Source organism: Cebus imitator, unplaced genomic scaffold (assembly GCF_001604975.1).
Source record: "Cebus imitator isolate Cc_AM_T3 unplaced genomic scaffold, Cebus_imitator-1.0 Scaffold402, whole genome shotgun sequence".
Classification (NCBI taxonomy): Eukaryota; Metazoa; Chordata; class Mammalia; order Primates; family Cebidae; genus Cebus; species Cebus imitator.
This window is the reverse complement of record NW_016107717.1, coordinates 1,150,079-1,168,691: the sequence shown is the minus strand read 5'-3', so window position 1 is coordinate 1,168,691 and position 18,613 is coordinate 1,150,079. Positions and strand designations below refer to the sequence as shown.

At 43.9% G+C, this 18,613-nt stretch overlaps 1 long non-coding RNA gene across 1 annotated transcript; it reads right to left on the bottom strand.

The window, feature by feature from the left end:
• Nucleotides 1–389: 389 nt before the first annotated feature.
• On the bottom strand, nt 390–16,773 carry LOC119468252. Its single transcript, XR_005196908.1, has 3 exons — nt 16,646–16,773; nt 11,681–11,781; nt 390–509 (listed from the first exon to the last, which is right to left on the bottom strand). It is a non-coding gene; the product is annotated as an uncharacterized LOC119468252 (long non-coding RNA).
• Between the last annotated feature and the right edge of the window lie 1,840 nt (nt 16,774–18,613).

Below are 18,613 nucleotides of genomic sequence, written 5' to 3'. Positions count from 1 at the left end.
AAAGGATAACTTGAAAGGGTGCTTATTTCTGGTGTGGGACTGCAATTCTTTATACAACTATAAAAAGAAAAATTAAATCGGTGATGGGATGGTTTTGGTGATATTCTCTTACAGAATATTTTAGTCAAAATTTTGTGTAATAAGGCAGAGAATAAGCCCAAGACAATAGCAACAGCATCAATAATTTAATATGCACTATTCACTGAGAACCAGGTATGTGCCCGAAACTGTTCCATATAATATGTACACATTATTTCTGTTCTTACATTTTACAGATTTGCACATTGAGGCTTAAAGAGATTAACTTTAATTATCTACCTACTCAAGCTTAACATTTAAAATCCATGCTTAAGTCTTATTTTTCTGGGTTAGAAACTACTTACCATATTACTCCAGAACCTTCCTTTTCCCTTATAAATTCTGTTCCGTTTTTGGCCAACCCATGGTTTTCCTCCGCTGTAGTGTGAAGTCACTTTTTTCCAGACGTGATGGTGGTGGTTCCCAGACATCTGAAAAAATAAAGATATCAGTGCATGAGCAGTCAGGGCTTTTTTTCACGTTGATTCACCTTAGGACACAGCCCAGCAAGGCCTGCACCTGAAAGTCATGTGCATTAGCAGAGCACTGCCTCAACCACAAACCCCAGACACAGAGCTGTGCACCAAGCATAACTGTCTCTTTCTGTTAATATTAATTGGCATAATTTAGTTTAACATATTACATTTTAGAAATACAATCATTGTCAAACAAAAATGTCTACATTGACCTGTTAGAATGGAAACTTCTACCACAACAGCCACTCTTGGAGCTTTGCAAGTTCACTGTTATGTTATATAAGCCTACTTGAGGGAGTTCCCTATGGGTAATGTAACGAGAATAAAGAATCCAGGGTTCAAATCTTGACTATACTGCTTACGAGCTATGTGGCTTCTAGGTATCTGTTTCCCTGTTTTTGTAACAGGTGGGCAGAGGGGTAAGGATGGAGATAACATTTATTTTTAACAAATGGTATGAGGATTGTAGAAAACATAAGGACCTGGTATAGATTAAATGCCTGGTAGTTACCACTGTTACTACTCTCACAGGAAATTTCTATCCCTTAGCAGAAGAAAGGGTTCTGTATTAGTTTCCTGTGGCTTCTGTAACAAATCACAACAAACCTGGTGGCTTAAAACTCCACAGTTAGTTCTTACACAGCTTTGGAGGCCAGAAGTCGAAATCAACATGTTGGCAGGTTTGTGCCTCCTCTGGAGGCCCTAAGGGAAAATCCATTATTTTCCTCTTCCACCTTTGGTGGCTGCTGACTTGCTTGACTTATGCTCACATCACTGCAATCTCTGTGTCCAGGGTCACATTACTTCCTCCTCTTCTGTCTGTGTGCCCTTCCTCTGCCTTCCTCTTGTAAGGACACCACTCATTTAGGACCCACTCATTTAAATCAGAATGATGTCCACATCTCGACATCTTTAACTTACTTACATCTGCAATGACTTAAAAAAAAAAAAAAATAGTGTTCACAGGTCCTGCGATTAGGATGTGAACATGTTTATGGGAACGTGAATAACTCAACCCACTACAGGTCCTGAAAGATTAAATAAGTTTTTTGTTGATTTTTGGGGGGCAGGTGAAAAACATGTGTGGTGTACAAAATGCTGAGTGGGGTAACACAGTGATGTTATTGACGGCCAGGGGGCAGCATACGAGGCCAAAACAGATTCTGAGAGTGGGAAGTAAGGCTGAGGAACCCAGAGAAACAACCTGGAACAGTAGGAGATGCAGGAGGCCTGGGTTTGGGGAGATCAGGGCTCTAGGTCTTGCCCCAATTCACAATGTAACAGAGGGCAAGATCTCTCTATGGGCCTGTTTCCCCATATACGAAATGTGAAGATTGGACCAGAGCAGGGATTTTATGTTGACTGTTTGCAGGCTGAATGCAACGTGCCTAAGTATATCAATTGTATCATTTAAAAATCTGAATGTTTGTAAGTTGGCAGCCATCATATAAAAATTAGTGCAGCTTCTGTCGAAAATCAGATGTAACAGGCACTGGACATGCAGCCTCCAATGCTGATGATGTGTTGTAGGAGAGTGATCCTACGATTACCCTGGCACGAACAGCCTTGTTTACCACCTCGCCCACCACGCCCCATTGTCTTCTGACACTATGGTTGATTGTCAGTGCCTTTTATCATTCCCTCACCCTGCAGATTCCCCGACGGTCAAGACATATTTGTCTGTATCCATGTTTCTATCAGTAGTGAGATTCAGGTGGATGATTTTTCCTGTACCTAGTTGGGTTCACTCACTTACATAGCCTGCATGAGGCCTCTAGAGTTTTGCCTTTGTGACACCAAGTCAGAAGACTAAGACCACTGCTTATCTCTGGGATGCCAATGACCTCAGTGCCAGAAGGGAAGGTGGCGGGGGGTGGTGACGCTGGAGACTAGCTCGATCTATGTCTGCAAATAACTCTCCATGTGCCCACCCAGGTATGTGAATCCACCATGTTCCCGGACCTTTGTTAGGACTACTTCACAATTCACAGGACAATGTTCTGGCAACCTTTATTGCTCCTTCCCTAATGTTTTCAGTCCTTAGACTTCTTTCCCTCATCTCTCTGTACACATCCATGCTCCTGCTACAGGACCTTTTATTGAGTCCCCATTCTGTGGTGTTTTTTCCTTTGGTAGCAACTTCTCATGTACTAATTGACAGCAGCTTCTCCTTCATCCTGGACTTTCCTGCCCTCTCCTGCATGATTCATGACTTAGTTCTGCAGAGCATTTTTAGAGCCTTGTTTGCAACGGAAGAGAACTAGGGAAACTAAGCAGCATATTGTCTTCAATCTGGTCCCTCTCATAAGGGGTCTGGCTAATTCTTACAGTTGTAATCCTGCAGTAATGGACCATCTGAGAAGACAGTCTCTCTCTCAGTGGGAGCCTCCTATGACTTAGGAAAGAGTCATGTGCCCAGGTGTTGCCAGGGCTGAGCTTGCCTGCCCACTCTTCAAAGAAGCTGCCCAACCCTGTCCCCTGATCTCAAGGTCTCATTGTTACTTGTGCTTTCCCAGAGCCCCTGTCTGACACAGAAGAGTGATCTCCCCACCTCATCTCATCTCCCCACCTTCCCAATAATTTTTAAACCTCTGGGTACTACCATTTTCCTGAAAAGCAGGGTTCTAATAATGACAGCTAAGTATGCCAAAAAAAGAGAGAGGCAAGGTCTCTCCCAAGCAGAAGAAGCCCTGCTTTTATTTATTTCTGGGTTTTTTGTTTGTTTTTTGTTTGGTGTTTCTAAACTTCCCAACAGCTATCAAGCTAAGAAAGTTCTAAAAATATACAAAAACTACAAAAAGGCTTTCTCTCCTTTGAGTCTTTTACTCTGTGCAGTTCAAGTCAATAGACAACTAGCGGTATCTCCTTGGTGCCTTGGCTAGGCTTGTGTTCAGTTTTGAGGCAACAAAATGTGGAGATAAAGCAAGCTTTATAGTAAGGGTACATATGATCTGCAGGAAAACAAGCACAGCTTGAAAAGGCAGCACAGAAGGAGCAGTTTGGTGTGCACAGAGGAAGGTGGACTGAGAGGCAGGAAAGGATGACTGAGGCAGAAAATGATATTCTTGCTGGTTCATTTTGAGGATGATGACAATCCCAAAGCTTCTGCAGACTCCAAGGACAGGAACTACTTCTTAAAGGCCCACATGGTTCACATTTCCTTGGAATTACATCCTGTTACACCTCCCATTTTTGTCTATTCTGAATGTGAATGGATGGTGCCACTGTTAACCCAGTTGCCCAAGCTGGAGGTGCCGATTCCTCCTGACCCCCACTGGCTTCTCTCCGTTGCCTTTTTTAGTCACTGGATCAGTCACTTCTGCTTTTTCAGTGTTGACTTCATGCCCACTTCTCCCCTCCCTGCCCTTCCAAGCCAATTGCAGGGCTTTCCGAACTCATTTCAGCCTCTAGTCTCTTCCCTTCCCATCTCTCCTTTATTCTACCACAATTGCCAATTTGATCATGTTACTAATAGGCTTGAAATATTAAGAACAAATCTTCCAATGCTCCTATGAGACAAAATTCCCAATCCCTAGCTGGCACACACCCCTGATATTCTTGTCTCATCTCTTCTCCTTTTTGGTCTATACACTAAACATCCTGCACACTAGATTGCTCAGCTTCTTGCTGATGCCATGCTGTTTCCACATCTGCACCTTCACACACCCATGCCCTTACCTGGACTGCCCCTTCCTTCACTCCTGCACCTGCAAGTGCTGTTTGCCAGGAAAGCTCAACTTGTCCTGAAAGTACCAGCTTACTGTGACATCTTCCCTAAGTTCCTCTCTACTTGGCTCAATGCAAAGCACACCCCTCCCCTTCCCACATCACTCTCCATAGACCTCATAGACCTCTGCGGGCCCTTTATCACCTGGACTCTCATAATTTGCATGCAGGTCTGATCCTACCACCCACCAGGGAATTGAAGAAAGTATCTAGATCTCATTTATTTTCTTCTCTGTAGCCCTTAGCAGAATATCTAGAGCACATTAGATTTTCATGAAATGCACTCATTCACTGAACAAATATTTCTAAATCATCTATTCTGTGTCAGGCAGTATTTAAGGCCCTAGAGATATACCAGTGAAACACTGTGGGGGATAATTATCTGCCCTCATGGAGCATACATGGTGGTAGAGGAGCCAGAGAGTAAATGAGATGAATGCTAGAAACATACTATGTTACCCAGTGATGAGTGCCAAGGTGAAAACCCAAGCCCACGTGGAGGAGGAATCTAAAGAATTATGTGTCGAGTAAAAGCCATTCCTTCTCCTGGGGAATTTTACAAAATTTCAGGACAAGGGAAAAGAGGGATACACTTGAGATGAATACATTTGAGAGAAGCAAGAGATCTAGAAAGTACTCATTAATGTTTGAAAAACCTGGTATTGGCCCTCCAGTGAGAGGGATTCAGAAGAACCTACGGTCTGTGAGCAGTAGAGTCTGAGCAAATGTTTATCTAAAATAAAGAAATGATTTTGCAAACTGCCTGCGATATCAAATTCCTGCAGCTTCTACCTGAATATGAGCATCTGATTTGTGCATTTCTTTCCCTGTCTGGGACTGAAGGCTTTTTTTTTTTCTGTTTCTCTCTCACACGAACACCTGGGTTCTTCTAATTGCAGATGCCTCGCCCTGCCTCCTGCTCTCCCCAGTAATCTGTGGTCAAGGTGGAAAGGTGACTCAGGCAACCTGGTCACTGTCATGATTCCTTCTAGCAACACACACACACACACACACACACACACACACATGCACACAGTGAACCACACAACATACACACTCACAACACTAACACACAACACACACATACACAGCACGCATTCACACACTTACGCAAACTCACTCATGCAACACTCGCACAACACACATGTTCACTCACACAACACTCACACACATATTCATTCACACGATACTCACACACACACTCATTCACTCACAAACTCACATAGCACACATGCTCATACAACACACACATTCACACACAATATTCACACTCACATAGTAGACACAATGCACACGCACACATTCACTCACATACCACACACAACACTCACACTCATTCACTCGAATAGCACATACACATTCACACAACACACTCACATAGCACACACGACATTCACACACATTCACACAACACCTATATTCACACTCATTCACTCATACAACACTCATGTACACAGTGACTTTCACACACTCTTATGCACATGCAACACACTCACTCCTTACACTCTCCTACACGCATGCTCACTTGTTCACACATGTACTCACACACAGACACACCCTTCCACAAACACACTAAAATCCGAGCAGCAGAGGCTCCACTCTCCTTTCCTACTTGTCATTAGCTGGTGACGAGGGTCTGCTTAGGCTGCCACAGCACAGAGTCCGCAGCTGCCAAGTTTCTCCCCCCAGGCACTTTGGAATGTGGTAACTTAAGGCCTGACACTGGGCCAGGGGTCAATTTTAATGAAGCCACCTCCAGCCTGTTTCTGCTTGCATTGCCATCCAAGAACTCTAGGTTTCCCCATTCCAATGCCTGTGGGGATGACTGCTAGGGGCTGAACTGTGTCCCCCTGCCTGCCCCCCAAAAAAGTCACACACTGAAGTCCGAACCCTCTGCCACAGAGTGTTACTGTATTTGGAGGCAGGGGCTGTAAAGAGGTGATTATGGTAAAATGAAGTGATATGGATGGGCCCCAGTCCAATACGGCTGGGGTCCTTACAAAAAGAAGAGATTCAGAAATAATAAACAACACGTAGACCGTGGGCCAAGCTGTGAGGATGCAGGAAGAGGGCAGCCCTCTGCAAGCCAGGGAGAGACCTCACCAGACACCAACACGTCTGGCACCTTGATCTTGGACTTCCAGCCTTCAGAATGGTGAGAAGATACATTTCTGTTGTTTCCCTACTTTGTTAGTGAGCTGAATACAGCTGACTAACACAGCGACATTGTCCTTTCTCATCTGCAGCCACCTGCCCTAATGCACTGACCTCCCCTTTCACAGTGGATGTGAGAGGCAGCCTGGACGCAGTCTCCTTCCCAGGAAAACCAATCTTGTATTTTAGAACTCCCACAACTTGTAATGTGCCGGGCAGCTCTCCAGCACGACCCCACGAGGGCTTTGGAGCAAGCCTCTGTTCTCTGACACAGGGCTGGCTCTATTCTCCTTGAATTGAACCCCCATTTCCAGATGCCCCTTCATGTCTTCACCCCTGCCCAGCAGGGACGAAGCAGCCCTTGGAGAGGGCAAGAAAGTGTTATGACCAAGTGGCCTTGCCTGGTATTACCTAGTGAAGCTAGCTTCATTAGACATGTTATTGTCCAGCCATGGAAGAAGTTAAATTACTCCAAGTCAGAAACTGAATTAATTAAAACAATTATTACTATCAACTGCAGGACCAAAACGGGATTGTTTAGATGCTGTTTCCTGCCCCCTCTAAGAGAAGAATCTTTTTTTCTTTCCATTTTTGAGACCCAATAAGTAGAAAAGTAGAAGCACACTTCTGAAAAGGGCTAGAATATGAAAAAGGAATGATAATTCATTATTCAGTAATCAACTCCAAATGCAAACGCAGCCGATTGTGCAGAGAACACAGGGCTGTGGGGAAAGACAAACCCAGACCCTGCCCAGCTCGCACCCTCTGGGGCAAATCCTCTCCACAGAGACCTTATTAAGAGGAGAAAGATGGGGAATCAGCATGGGGTATCACAATTTGCAGCCTCTCTACCTTTGTACGAGCACATTAACATGCAGAGTCATTGTTTTATGGGCCTCCCACCCCTCCTCTCCAAACCCCACTCACAGATTAAGAAGCATCGTATAATCATCTGCCTTAAGGTTCCAGAACGAATCCCTCTCCACTGGGGCCTCTGAATAGAGAAGCAGATAAAGTCTCTGCAAGAGGACAGACCCGTGGAGCAGCTTCTATTTATCAGTCAGCCCTTGCTCTGTGCTTTCCTGGTAGGCAGAATTCTAAGATGGACTGCGAGATTCCCACCTCCTGGGGCACACGCACCTTCTCCCAATTATCCAGGCAAATGCTAATCTACGTGCTGCCACGAAGGAATTTTGCAAATATAATCAACCTGTGAAATCAGTTGACCTTAAGGAGAATATCCTGGCTGAGGCTGACCTAACCAGGTGAGCCCTTAAATGAGAGTGGGTTCTTTCTGAAGTGTGAGAGGGATTTGACCCCAGGGATGTTCTCCATTGCTGGCTTTGAAGATAGAGGACCCATTGGATGAGGGATATGGGTGACTTCTAGGGGCTGACAGCAGCCCCCAGCTGGAGCTGACAAGGAAACAGAGGCCTTGGCTCTTCAACCACAAAGAACTGAATTCTGCCACAATCACATGAGCTAGGAAGAAGACCTTAAGCTCCACATAAGAAAGTAACCTGACCAACACCCCGATTTTAGCCTTGGTGACCGTGAACAAAGAATCCAGTCCTACTGTGCTTGGACTTTGGACCTAAAAAACTGAGCTAATAAATGGATTTATTTTAAGCCATTGAATCTATAGTTATTTGCTATGCAGCAATAGTAAACTAATATAGCTCTCAAAGATCCCTACAGAACTCTGCTGACAGAGCTGAAACATTTACATAATCTGCTCTGCAAAATGTTTCCAGGTGTGTGGTTAGACTCTCGCTCCCCCAGATTCCAAGCCCTTCAAAGGCAGGGACTATGGATACCTCACCTGTGAGAGCACTCACAGCTGGAGTGGTTAAGAGCACTCAGGTCAAACAATACCTACTCTAGCAGCTACCTTGTGCAGATTCATTCCCTGAACTTCGGTTTTGCTATTTCTAACATAAGGCTAATGGCATCTACCTGTTGGGATTATTGTGAAGAGTAAATGAGAAAATCCACACAAAACATTTAGTACTATGCTGGTGTGAAGTAAATTTACGGCAATTATCATTATTTATTTGCAATCATAAACATGTAGTGAGGAACTACTTTGTGACTGGCTATGTGCTATGCTAGGTACTAGGGATAGGATGAATGCCACCAAACCCTTGTCTTCAAGTATCTCACTATCAACCTGGCCTCTGCAGTATCTCTGGGAGTGTTCTTTTTGAAGAAGCAGCTTCACATTTGGGGGGTGAATAGCACTAGGGCGTGGGCTGTGAGCAGATTCCGGCTGTGCCTAGATTTCCTAGGAGGTGCCATGGAAGAATTTAGGTGCTTTTTCCACAATCCCTTGCACATCCTGGAAAATCATGCGATAAGAACTAAGCCAGGATGAAGATGCATTCCCAATCTTGTTTGATAATATGAATTATGTAGAGACAGTAAAATCCAGAACTAGGACTCCACCCACGACAGACAGAGGAGTGCCTGGCATCTATTTCACATGCGCCTCACACTCTGATCCTGCCCAGTTATCCATTGCTGTGTAACAAACTACCCAAAACTTAAAGGCTCAAACCAACAAACATTTTGTGGTCAGAAATTTGTACAGAACTTAACTGGACAATTCTTCTGTTCCACCAGTGGTGCTGACTGAGGTCCTTTGAGGTATTCAGCTGGCAGACAAGCTGGTCTGGAAGCATCCAAGAAGGCTTCACATTACATGTCTATCTCCATTTTGGGAATGCAACTCAAGGCTCTCAGACAGAGTATTCCAGGAGACAGGGTGGAGAAACTGCCCATTTCTCAAGGCCTGAGCCTCCAAGCTGGTTGAATACCACTTCCCAGTATTCCATAGAGCAAAGCAGTCTCAGAGCCTACCCAGCGCTAAGAGGAAGAGATACAGGCACACCTCTCAATGAGAAGAATGTGACAAGCTTCTTTAGTCTGCCTAAGCAGAGTTAGTAAACAATATTTTGTGGCAGAGTATCAAATAGCTAAGGCCTCCAATCTGATCAGTTTCTGAGTGTTCAAGAACAGGGGTTAGCAATTTTTCTTCTGTAAAGGGCCAGATAGTAAACATGCTCGACTTTGTGAGCTACATAAAGTCTGTCACATGTTGTTTTATTTATAATCCTTTTAAAAATGTAGAAACCATTTTTAGCTTGTGGGCTATATAGAAATGGCCTGCAGGCTGGATGCAGCCCACGGGCTGTAGTTTGCCAGCTCATATTCTAGAATAATCTTCCATGACACACAGTCTGGCTGAATCGTAGTTTTGATAGCAGCTTCTACCCATCATATCCCCTGAGTAGCAATAATTCAGAGAAACAGCTGGAAAGGACCTCGGAAGTCACCTACTCGAATCCTAACGATGTGGAAACTGAGGTCCAGAGAGATTAAGAAACCTGATGGAAGTACCATGGCTGATCATAGACCCTCGGAGATCCCCAGGTCTTCTTTCTTCTAATCCAGTGTTATTTCCACTGTGACAGACCATATCTCAAAATGCTATGTTTCTAGTCAGCAGAAATCATAAGTATCTAGGAGTAAGGCAGACAGCTTAAAAGACAGACCTTGTAAGGTAACTTGAACAAAATTGTGCAGTGAAACATGTTCGGAACTTTGGACCTTGGAGGGTCTTTTCTCCTGGCTGGCTGTGGGGCAGGGTCTACCCTGGAGGCCGATATGGCAGTGCTGCTTGGCCTGGGTCTGGTCACTGGCTGGAAAACTGGAGTGCAGGCTGTCACTCCTATTGGGATGATCAGTGTGGGAAGAATGCAGAACACAGTGTGGGGAGGAGGCACACAGATCGGCTCAAGGTGGACGGGGCTGTCAATGCCTCCCGATGGAGAAGAGCAATCAGGGCAGAGGGCTGTAGAATCACTTGTCATCTCCTTAGTGGGAGGTGCTATTTATTGGGTGTCTCATTTTGCTGAGTTCCTCAAGAAGCCTCTTATTTACTAGCATTTGCTTGTATGCCCCATATTTTTTCATGTCTCCATGCCTTCGGAGATGCACTCTCCTCTGTATGAGATACTCCCAGCCCTGCATGCCGTCTCCTCTGAGAAGTTAAATGTCATCCCCTCTAAGGATTCTTCCCTGAGCTTCTCAGAAATATTAAGACACTTGTCCCTGGCTCTCACTTTGTCTTTATTGCACGTAAATAATGTAACTAATGTGGCCCCAAACCACCTAGATGCTTGCCGAAAGTAGTAACTGTATCTTTTCTTTTTAAGGTGTTAACTAATTGTACTATAATTGTTTTTTTTTAATTTTTTAAATATATATATATTATATATTTTATTGCATTTTAGGTTCTGGGGTACAAGTGAAGAACATGCAGGATTGTTGCATAGGTACATATATGGAAATGTGGTTTGCTGCCTCCATCCCCATCACCTATATCTGGCATTTCTCCCCATGTTATCCCTCCCCAACTCCCTACCCCCTGCTGTCCCTCCCCTAGTCCACCCCTACAGACCCCAGTGTGTGATGATCCCCTCCCTGTGTCCATGTGTTCTCATTATTCAACACCTGCCTATGAGTGAGAATATGTGGTGTTTGATTTTCTGTTCTTGTGTCAGTTTGCTGAGAATGATGGTTTCCAGGTTTATCCATGTCCCTACAAAGGACATGAACTCATGGTTTTTTATGGCTGCGTAGTATTCCATGGTGTATATGTGCCACATTTTCCCTGTCTGGTCTATCATGGATGGGCATTTGGATTGGTTCCAAGTCTTTGCTATTGTAAACAGTGCTACAATGAACATTCATGTGCATGTGTCCTTATAAGAGAACAGAGGTGGGGTATCACTTTGTTGTCCAGGCTGCACTTGTGCTTTTTTTGCCTTGTTAGCTGAACTAGATGCATTTCTTAATTGTTTATTTTTATATCTGTTTCTTTATGAGGTTGTAAGCTAACTTACAGGAATAGCAGGAATCATGTTTTCTTTTTTTGGTTGTTATTTTTGTTTCCTAGTCCCTATTATAGAGCCCAGCACAGAGTGGATATTAAAATAAATGTTTGCTGAAAGAATATGTGAATTTATGAAAGTGGGCACATCTGCAGTAATCAATAATACATTCCTCCTGGGGTCAGGGTGCTGGATGACTCTGACTGCAACATATTCTTTATTACGGGCTCTGAAAGTTGGAATCAATTGAAATAGTTACCAGGAGGAGCTTATGAAGTATTTTCCTTTGGGACTTAAATGTAACAGCTATATCTTTAAAGAGTTGGTTAGGCACAGTTTTGTTCAGGTTACCTTGCAAGGTCTGTCTTTCAAGCCGTGATGAGTGTATCCATCCCTCTTTTCCAGTGTCCTAGATTCTGGGCTTCCAGACCAACCATATGTTCTGGCTCTTTCTAAAGGATAACACACAAGGTCAACAGTTGGCTTTTGATAGCTTGATTCATGGAACATTTAGAACCTTTGCTTAACAGATAAATCATGCTTTGGAGAAATATAATTACATACTCTAAATGGAGTCCTCAGCAGTCCAAGCTACTCTTTGCATGAACATGTTGTTTTGATTCAGAGTAACTAGACACTGGCTGCTCATAATCCCTTTCCACATATCAATTTTACCTTCTATCTTGACTCCTGCCTTTTGCCCATGTAATGTGAACTTTTAGAAAATCCATACTGACCCTTTTCCTATTACAATGCAAAGTAGCATGGTACTGTTGTTTTCCAACTGTTCTAGTAGACCTGACCAATTTATTTAACACTGATATGGATTCTAGGCCCCCGGAGGAATTAAGTTCTCTAAGAAAAGAAAAGATGCTTTGCTTGTCTGCTTGCCAGGAAAAGAGGAAATAGGTGATTGGTCTAGCCCTTTCAGGCTCCCCATTACTGTAGCTATACTGCTGCTGTGTTGCTGTCATGGTTAAAAATAACTAGTTGGAGATAGAGTGTGGGGTTGTATATTAGACTATGCAGATAAATTTAAAATGCACGGACCTGTTCAAACTTTCACCAGCTCTCATAAACCTCCCCTTGCTGATTGGTTTCTTTGCAAGCAGGGATCATGGTTCACAGGGAGAAGAAGAGCACAGAAAAGAAAATAACACTTCGCATTTTTCGCGTACAATATGCCCTTATTTGTAGTTTACAGCTTTGGTTGTTTTAGATCTAGTCTAATTTCTCCCACCCCTAGGATCTGGGGGTCAGTGTGGGTGATGCTTAGAGTATGATGTTAAGTTAGCCAAAGCAGTTTCATTTTGGCAAGTATTATGGCTGTAGAAGCCTAAGAATATCCACCAAGGACAAATGAAATCACACATACTCGTACCAGACTGTTGTAATAGAGAAAAAAGACTGATAAATACAGAAGAGTCATTTTGATTTTCTGCTGCAGCTGGATCTCACGTTCCAGTTGTGGGTATACTACTCACTGATTTTGAACCTCAGTGTCCCTGTCGGTAAATTGGGGATCATATAACACTTTGCTTGGCCTCTTGGATGTCATTTAGCTTTCGTAAATGTTGATAGCCTATAGAAGTCAGGGCTGACCTGAGGCAAAATTAAACTCCATGCAATGTTCTTATTTAACACACTTAGAGATCCACTTCCAAATCTGACTCTGAGCTGTGGGGGGAGAAACATAGAGATGGAAATATAGCTAACCTCTGAATGACTGCCTGTTGCCTCCCGCTGTGATTCGAATGTGTCCCCCAGCATTCACGTCTTGGAAACTTAATACTCAATGTGGAAGTGTTGGAAGGTGGGAACTAACAGAAACTGTTTAGGTAGTGAACAGAGTAATGTCATTATGGGAAGGACTCACAGGAGTGGGTTCCCTTTCTGGTACTGTTGCCCTTCTGCCATGGGATGATGCAGCAAGAAGGCCTCCACCTGGTGTCAGCACCTTGATCTTAGAGTTCCCAGACTTCAAAACTGTGAGCCAGTAATTCCTGTTCTTTATACATTACCTAGTCTCAGGTATTCTGCTGTAGCCGCACGAAACTAAGACACCTCCCACTCCCAAGCACAGAGTGGATGTTGAAGCAAATTCTGGGGCTCCCCAGCAGGGAATGGGTATGTGAAGGAAGGTGGTTGTTAGTCCCTGTGTTTTGTGATACCCTATTCAGGGCTTCAAATTCCTAACCGGGTCTCTTTCTCCATCCACAAACTCCTCAGAATGTTGGCTCTGATTGTATTGTAGAAAAATGTAAGAAACATCACCAATGCTAAAACATCAGTTACGTGAAGTTTCTCTTTTCCTACTTTGCTGGTTGGGATTGTTGTTTCCGAATAGGAACAAAGAATTTTTCTGGATGCAAGAGGCAGCTTCTTTGATGAGGGTGTCTAGAAAGGCATTTTCGTAATGGCATTTTCTTGAGGCAGTAACAGAAATTCCCACTCTAAACAACAACAAAACAACACACGCAAAAACCATGGACTCTAACCACAGAGAGGGTGCATCTGGTATATCGGTAAGCCTTCGAAATCTATTGGAGGCGTTCACAGGTAGAAGCTGGGAGGTGCAGAAAGGAAAGAGAGAAAGGAGGTGGAAGGGGCAAAGAGGGAAAAGCAGGTCAAGAAAGAATTCATAGAATCAGTAGATGCCTACAGTAAAACAGAATCGGGGGTCAGCCAACTACAGCTCATGAGTCAAATTCAGCCCACTGCCTGTTCTTGTATGGTCGATGAGCTAAGAATGGGTTTTGCTTTTAAAATGCTGAAAAAAATCTAAAGAAGACTATGTTGTGGCATGTGAAAATTATATGAAATTCAAACGTCAGTGTCCATAAATAAAGTTTTATTGGAACACAGCCACGCCCACTGGTGATTGCCTATGGCTGCTTTCATGCTGCTGCAGCCAAGTTGAGCAATTGCAACACAGACCATATGGCCCACAAAGCCAAAAATATTTACTGTCTGCCCCTTCCTGACAGATTTACTATCTGCTGACCCCTGTTCTAGATAGCGTTTTAAACACTGGCCTGTAAATTTGGGTTAGCAGTCTAAACCACCCCAACCAGAAGCACTTAGCAATTATTTGTTATTGTGTCTGTTTTCTGATAAATCCAGGGCCACAGCTGCAAAGGCAGGTAGAGAAAGACCTTTCCCATTTTCTCCCCTGCCCTGTTTTGCCCCTCAGCCACCTGCACAACTCCATGCACGTCTTTTGCTGCTGTCTTTGGAAGCCAGTCTACCCTAGTTGAACTCAAAGTACACAAGATTTTTATGTGCACCATCACATAAGGATTACATCCAACTTTTTGAAATATCACAAAAAAAGTTATAGATGGAAATATTTATAAAATATGTTGCACTGATTTCCATATTTGACAAAGGAACTATCAGCACAGCCATATTTGAATAATTAAATTTGTATTAATCAGTGTGATATGCAATGCTTTTAAACTTGATCATAATAGTATTTTGTATCATATGGTATCGATAGACTGGCTAATTAATTACACTGTGAAATACGTTTTGTATAGCTACAGTGAATATTACCATATTTCACACAGCCCTCTGCCACCTGAAGCACATAGTAGGTATTCACAGATGTGTGTTTTCCCCAATGACATTTTCTATTCCATTAGCACTTGCAAAATGACTGTTTGACAAGAAACTAACGTTGCCCAGGCTAGAACTGCCTTTCTCCCCACAACTTTCTACCAGCTAGCTCCTTCCTTAATTAGATTCCTGTGTAAACTAGCCACTTTTTGAAATATATGTATATTTTTATTTTGGCAGTTTGCTTTACTTCTAAGTGACTGGCTGAGTCCTCATATATTCCCAAAGGAACTCGTTACATAATCCAAAGTCAGGTTTTAACTCAGGGGAATCTAGTTCAGTTGGAAGGACAGGAATATATTGAGAGACAGAACAAGAAAGTAGTTATAAGAAAGCCTCATGAACAAGCTTTCTTTGAGTGCCAGAAAGGATGGGGGCCACTGATTTGGCCACTGAGGGTGGAGAGAGATGTGAGCAATGGTGGAGGCTAGGATCAGGAGAAGGGACAGAAGCAGGGATGTTTTCTTTTTTTTTTTTTTTCTTTTTTTGAAGGAAGATGGGATCAGGTTCAAGACTGGAGAGATAACATGGAAAATCAATGTGTTTAGAAAGAATGTGAATGGAAAGAAGAAAGAGGCTGTGGGTGCCGCCATGATCTGACAGGGGGTGTGAGTGGTGGATAGGTGTGGGAGGCTGGTTTCTCCTGCAAGTTGCACTCTGAGGGGGTCATTGGAAAGGCAGGGGAGCATCAGCAGGGAGCCAGGTGGGTGTCATGGAAGGAGCTTGTGGAAGAGCATTTAAGAGACGGCAGGGGATAGAGTTGGGTTTGTGTGTGTGTCCTGTGTGAGTGTTGGGAAGGATGGAAAATTGAAGGACAGGGAGACTGGGAAGGCATTAATGGCTCACCGCCTATTTGGTAACCTGACCATAAACACAGTTTCTCCATCGGGCTTTTTTATGGACTATTGGGGTGAACCGTGTGGCTCTGTGCCCTGTCGGGAGTGATGGTATTGAGGCAGACAGCCCTGGGGCTCTGCTTTCCCCCTGGAGTTCATCATGTCTGAATTTAAAAGGGAATTGTTTGGACAAGCCTGTTAAGTGAATGTTTTTCCAGCATTAATGGGAGAGCTTACAGGGCTCCCATTGGATGGAAACAGCATCTAACCACCCCGAGCTATGCTGGGAGAGAAAATTTATATAATAACATTCACACAGCATCTTTCCTTTGCTTCTTTGGTTTCCTGCATTCCGATTGGTCTAAGGCATCTGTCCAAACCTCAGCTCAGGTAGAACTTAGCCTGCATCTGTCTCTTAAATTGTCCCTAAAGCATGAGACCTATCTGGGCACTGTAATTTGGTTCTGTTTCAGCAAGATTCACGTGTGTGTGTGTGTGTGCACGCGCATGCTTGTGCATACACAAATGAGAGGGGAATACTGGTTATGAGCCCACCCAGCAGCACTTGCTATGGGAAAGTAGCTGTTCAAGGAAAATAATCTATATGAGTTTTTTGCTTCTCTCTGTAGGAGCTACCCCAAGCCACGGGAACCCCAGATCCTGGAATATTCCCAGTTACTCCATCACCAGTTTGTTTCCAGTAGAAAGCACTGGGGAATGCAAAATAATAATAATACTGTAATAATGAAAATCGTCCAAGACTGGGTTTCATAGGAAAAAAAGCTAAATCTTAAATAGTTTTGGGGTCTATACATTGGGAAAGGAAGGAGGAAGGTAAGGGGGAAGGAGGTTAGCTACTTACCTAAGGCAAAAAAGTGCTGGGATTCTTTTGTACCTGGGAACCGTCCTCTGTGAGGCTACCTTGCCTGGAGCAGCTGCACACCTCAGCAACAGGGCTGCCTGGGAGGCAAAGCCCACACCAGAACTGGAGAGGAACCTTCTCTGCCAGTAGAGAAGGTGGGGCCAAGGAGAAGAGAAATTGTTGCTGTGGCCAAAAGCGTTCCTGGGTTCTGTCTGCCCCATTAACTCTGTGGAGGGAGGGAGTCGGTAGCAGCCAGTGCAGGTGTGAACACTCAAGTCATCACTTGGAAAATTGGGCCCTGGAGGCAGGAGCTGCCAGCTGCTCAGTGATGGGCTCTCATGCATTCCAAGTCTGGGCTGTGCCCAGCATCGCTACCCAGCTCCCCTTTCTCAGCAGTGTACGCGGCCCCCCACTGCCATCTCCCTCCCTCTAATCCTTTGCAGTTTCCCATGTAATTTGCTTGTAACAAGCCTCATAAAGTTTGATCGTGCTTGCTAGGACTGCAGACGCACGAGTGGAATGAGCTCATGTTTCTGGCAGTGGAGCACTAGGGTTAATGCAAGTCCCAGAGGGAGCTGCTTGCCTGGGCTTTTTCAGGAATGGGAGGCAATTTAACAACCTTCAGACTTTCAAAGTGTCAGAAAAGTAAAACCTGACATGCTTTTGGTGGGCTATATATTCCTGTTCTCTGCATTCTTACTGTTGAGCGGCCCGCTTTTGCAAGTCCAACCCACTCTTTCCTCTGCCCTTATCTGCTGGGATTTCCGAATTACCATAAGACAAAACGTTTATTGTCATCTCATTTCCCTGAACTGTTGGGCCCATCCAGTGTTTCACCAACTCTTCACTCTCCACGCCCCCAACCACTCCCATATCTCTTCCCCATCATCGTCAAAACCCTCCTCTTCCTTCCCTTCTAAGACTACTTCTTACCTCCTCCTTCCACACTCCCTCCTCCTCTTCTCCCTCCTCTTTCTATTTCTCCCTCTCTCTCTCTCTTGCTTCCTTTGCAGTTTTCTGAACCTCTGCCATAGGGCTTATTGGCTTGGCATCTCAGTGGTGCATGGACAGATGGACAGAGACCACAGCAATAGAGTAGGTGAGCTAAAAAGCTTTGTTCTTGATTCTTCCAATCCATGCAAGGCGCTTACAGATTTAACAAATATGTATGGAGCACCATTATGTACAGCCACCAAGTTAAACACCAGCACTGTCTTTGCTGTATACCTTGGCACTTGCTTGGATCACCATGGCCATAATTACTGATATTAGCATGTTTTTACAAATAGTGCCATTATTAATAACTACATTTACAGGCTTATTAAATAACTTTCTACATATTATTCAAATAAATGCATTTTTAAGGGATACCTTATTTGTGTCCATCATTATGCTGAGCATTGGGATATAAATTGTCTTCACAGGCCTTACAAAAATCTCTGGAGTAGCCAGTCCCAGAGGTGTTCATTGGCTAACCCAAGGTCACAGAGCTAATGAGTAGACAGCCCAGATTTTTTCGGTTAGAGCTAAATGCTCTTTCTTTAGCATCGTTTCTCAAACTTGTACATTGAAATCATCCGGGAAACTAAAGCATATTAATATCTGGGTCCCACTTCTACAGATGCTGATTTCATTGATATGGGTATGGCCTGGGCTTAAGACTTTTAAAAGTTCCCCCAAACAATTCTAATAGGCAGCAAAGAACCACCGTCTAGAGTCCTTCCTAAGCTGTGCCATCTTGTATTATGTTCTTTTGTTTTCGTGCTTGCTTGCACACGAATCAACCTTGTTTCCTCTGTGAGATCGTAAACCACTTGGGTACACAACTGTGTATCTTACTTTTTCTATGTGGCCCATAATGCTTACACAATGCCAAATGCACCATAAAGTGTTTGTCGGATTGCTGCAAGTATTAGAACAAGTTGGAGGGTGGGTTTGGTGTCAGGGAAGGCTAGTAAAGGGGTTTCC